Source organism: Cherax quadricarinatus, unplaced genomic scaffold (genome assembly GCF_038502225.1).
Source record: "Cherax quadricarinatus isolate ZL_2023a unplaced genomic scaffold, ASM3850222v1 Contig5126, whole genome shotgun sequence".
In the NCBI taxonomy this organism is placed as follows: domain Eukaryota; kingdom Metazoa; phylum Arthropoda; class Malacostraca; order Decapoda; family Parastacidae; genus Cherax; species Cherax quadricarinatus.
Genome location: NW_027200152.1, coordinates 19,059 through 23,707, shown reverse-complemented (window position 1 = coordinate 23,707; position 4,649 = coordinate 19,059). Strand labels below are relative to the sequence as shown.

General features: G+C 37.4%; 1 long non-coding RNA gene across 1 annotated transcript; it reads right to left on the bottom strand.

Moving 5' to 3' along the window:
• Positions 1-1,812: 1,812 nt before the first annotated feature.
• LOC138852215 (uncharacterized) lies at positions 1,813-4,022 on the bottom strand. Its single transcript, XR_011391604.1, has 2 exons — positions 3,191-4,022; positions 1,813-3,149 (listed from the first exon to the last, which is right to left on the bottom strand). It is a non-coding gene; the product is annotated as an uncharacterized lncRNA (long non-coding RNA).
• Between the last annotated feature and the right edge of the window lie 627 nt (positions 4,023-4,649).

Sequence of the window (4,649 nt, the reverse complement as noted above, 5' to 3'; positions counted from 1 at the left end):
TACTGATGTGCAATAACCTGCACATAGGAAACTGAAATTTATTATGATGTTTCTGCCTGACTTCAACCATTAACTAATCACACAGAAGCATAAAGGGAAGGGAACTGGTATATATATGAGAGGAGGTAGTAGTATGTACAGGTTATTTGTGTATTGTTCCAGTCACGGTATTGTGCCTTTTATTCCCTTTGGCATATCCTAATGTACACTTATCTACATTTCTGTAGATTTACGTAAAATATAAGTGACTGGATAAATTATACTCTGGTAAAAAGAGAAATGAACGTTAATTTCTTGACTAGGTATATGTACGTAGATAATAATCTGAATTTCAATACTCTCATCCAGTAAGCATCTAAAAGAATATAAAAATAATAGGTGTTCTTTTTAACCCTTAAACTGTCCAAACGTAGATCTACGTTCACGTGCGTAGCACTTTGACCTTCATTTTCCCCATTTGACAACATGTAAAAAAATGTAGATCTACGTTCGGAGCCTGCCGCACATCAACGTATATCTCTGTTTGGACAGTTTAAGGGTTAAAGATTTGTTATGTACCCCCTAAGCTGAACTATTAATGTTATGCAATATACTGGGGTATCCATATGCCATTTGTAGAATACAGGAGGTTCCTGCTTTACATTGTTTTTGAGTTATACCCATTCTTCATTAACTCAGACTTATTATTTTTGTCAACACATTTGCTGTATCCCATCAAGGCAGGCTCAAGTGGGTTACTAGCCCCTTGCTCCCAGCATTTTAGTTGCCTCTTATGACATACATGGCTTACGGAGGAAGAATTCTGTTCCACTTCCCCATGGAAAATAATTATTATTATAAAGTAGTGGTACATACCTTAATTGTATTTCCTCTTCCCTCAGATATCAAGCTGAGAAAAGAGTGCTGTTACTTTGTATCGCTTGGAGAAACTTCAGCCTGTCTCACCGTCCTTGTGAAGGAAGCTCAGCCATAGCTCCTGCGGCAGTCTTCACAATTATTTGTGGTTTCTCAACATATAGAATTGGTAGAGACAGTGACCCTCCCCAAAGTACCATCAGGTAAACCTACAGCATTTTAGTGCATTACATCAAAAATTTATTCTTCTTCTTTCAACAAACTGGCCGTATCCCACCAAGGCAGGGTGACCCAAAAAGAAAAATGAAATTATTTTCCTTTTAAATATAGTAATGTATACAGGACAAGGGGTTACTAGCTTGTTGATCCCGACATTTTAGTTGCCTCTTAAAACACACGGCTTATGGAGGAAGAATTCTTTTCCATTTTCCCCCATGGAGAATTATTATTATTATACTATTAAGACACCTTAGCTGTTAGAAAGTAGTCCTCTGCCAAAACTATCTATTCTAGTCTTCACAGAGATGCTCTTATACACATGAATCTTAGTTCCAGTTTTGTTTCTGTTGATACTTTTCTTAAAATATTGACAAGTGCTCTTCAGAGTGACTTGACCTGACCCGACCATGGATTTGCTCATGCCTGTTAATAACTTAAGAGGTCAGCTTGAGACATCACTTTAGATTTTCATCACCAATTTGTGTGTTGTACCAGCCACATTATTTTGGTTTAGTGCTTGTTATTTAACACTCCGTATTTAGTGGCGTATAAGGTGCGCCTTTTTCCCCACAAAGTCTTGGGAAATCAGTCTGCATCTTGTTACACTTTAGCATAGAGTATTAGGATCATTATCCCTTGAATATGATTACTGATTTACCATTATGATTGTTATGTCGTGCATCTTATATGCCGGAAAATATGTTAATAATGAAGATTAGGAAAGACGAAACTACGTAATTTCAAATTAGTTTATAAAATGCCAGTTCATAGCAGAGTCTACAATGGTGGTACATTATTTACAACAGTCACAAGGTTGTTTTTTGAGGAAAGAAAGACATGAGTAAATTTCAGAACAATATAAATCATTTTGTTTTAGAGAAGACAGTCATAAATGCAGATACATGTAGGTAGAGAGGCTGACACAGTGACAGCTCGGTTGTGAAGTGCTATAAGGCACGGCCATGATGTATGCTTTGCAATACTTGCCTCAAATGTAACCAATATATCAACACTGCAGCAGGCCTACTGGCCCATGTGAGGCAGGTCCAAGTCTCCTACCGGCTTAAGCCAATGCACCCAACCTAGCAAATGGCTTTCTTTTGTGCTTAACAATACTTTATTACTGCAAACTACATAAGTGAATACTTTAATATCAGTATTCTTTATCATAATTTTTCTCTTGACACCTTACATTTACATTAAGAAAATACATATTTGATAAAACTCTTGAAATATAAAATTTCAGATCCATGCATTTTTAATATGCTGCAGCATAGCATGACTTGGTGTACAAGCCGACCCCTGACTCTTTTACCAATAAATCCTTATTCTTTCATGTATAACACTACCATAGTTTTCGAGGGTCAGAACAAGGTTTGAAAGTTACAGTTCTGTACTGGGTGTTAGTACTATATATTGTACACATTACCTACTCATCTGTCAGTTCTTCAGATCTATTTGTTCTGGATTCTCCCACAGGTTTAATTTCACCTCCCTCATTTTCTCTCTTAATAGGAACATAGTCTGTTTTGATATGCCTGTAAATTCCTCTTTTCTGTCCCAAGATATAGTCTAATATCCTATTCATCCATTGGAAGCATTTTTGTTCCTCTCTGGGCAGTTTTTATACCAAGCTGTGTAACACCTCTCTGGATGGTTGCTGTCTACCAACCTAATACCAGTAATACCTCTGTGGATGGTTGCTGTCTACCAACCTAATAGCAGTAATACTTCTCTGGATGGTTGCTGTCTACCAACCTAATACCAGTAATACCTCTCTGGATGGTTGCTGTCTACCAACCTAATAGCAGTAATACTTCTCTGGATGGTTGCTGTCTACCAACCTAATACCAGTAATACCTCTGTGGATGGTTGCTGTCTACCAACCTAATAGCAGTAATACTTCTCTGGATGGTTGCTGTCTACCAACCTAATACCAGTAATACCTCTGTGGATGGTTGCTGTCTACCAACCTAATAGCAGTAATACTTCTCTGGATGGTTGCTGTCTACCAACCTAATACCAGTAATACCTCTCTGGATGGTTGCTGTCTACCAACCTAATAGCAGTAATACCTCTGGATGGTTGCTGTCTACCAACCTAATAGCAGTAATACCTCTTTGGATGGTTGCTGTCTACCAACCTAATACCAGTAATACCTCTCTGGATGGTTGCTGTCTACCAACCTAATAGCAGTAATACCTCTTTGGATGGTTGCTGTCTACCAACCTAATAGCAGTAATACCTGTTTGGATGGTTGCTGTCTACCAACCTAATACCAGTAATACCTCTCTGGATGGTTGCTGTCTACCAGCCTACATACTGACTTTTAGAAAAATGTCCTACTGGCATAAGAAAATGTATATTTATACATTTTAATTGCTGAGATATAAAATTGACATGCAATGATTGGTGTGGCAGCAGGACGCACTACCAGCATTTAATATTTCAAGGTGACTGACAACATTCTTTGTCACAAATACTATTTTTACAAAAAATACTAAATCATTGCAGCAGTAAACTCTAAGACTGAGACCATTCTAACAGATGACATTTTTTTAATATACAGTACCTAATTTACACAGATATACATAAAAATATGAAATAAGGTAATCTTAATTCATCATGAGATAGAATATAAAGCACGTTGCCATTTTAATATAAATTGCTAGGCACAAACGAGAGGTTGTCAGCTTGACAAAATTCTTTACATTGCGTATATTCAGTACCACAAATACTCTAGTAAGCATGTTTGATAGGAGTGAATGGAGACAAATGGTTTTTAATACTTGACGTGCTGTTGGAGTGTGAGCAAAGTAACATTTATGAAGGGATTCAGGGAAACCGGCAGGCCGGACTTGAGTCCTGGAGATGGGAAGTACAGTGCCTGCACTCTGGAGGGGTGTTAATGTTGCAGTTTAAAGCACCCTTCTGGCAAGACAGTAATGGAGTGAATGATGGTGAAAGTTTTTCTTTTTCGGGCCACCCTGCCTTGGTGGGAATCGGCCATTGTGATAATAAAAAAAAAAAAAATACTCTAGTCTGATTAGAAGGGTGAAAAGAAACTTAAATGATTATCTTTCTTTCTTTCAACACACCGGCCGTATCCCACCGAGGCGGGGTGGCCCAAAAGGAAAAACGAAAGTTTCTCCTTTTACATTTAGTAATATATACAGGAGAAGAGGTTACTAGCCCCTTGCTTCCGGCATTTTAGTCGCCTCTTACAACACGCATGGCTTACAGAGGAAGAATTCTATTCCACTTTCCCATGGAGATAAGACGAAATAAACAAGAATAAAAATTCAGAGGATGTGTATATATATATGCTTGTACATGTATGTGTAGTGTAAGTAGAAGTAGCAAGACATACCTGAAATCTTGCATGTTTCAGTGATTGTATATTCATAATATGATACATCATTAAATTTCCGTAACTTCAGCACCAGCTTTATACGTCAGTGCTTCCGCACAAGTAGTGTATACCAGCATTAACTTAAATATACATTTATCTGATAAAATGCACAATAACCACAGTGAAAAATTAGTGATATTCCAAGAGTGTTTTTTATTTTTCA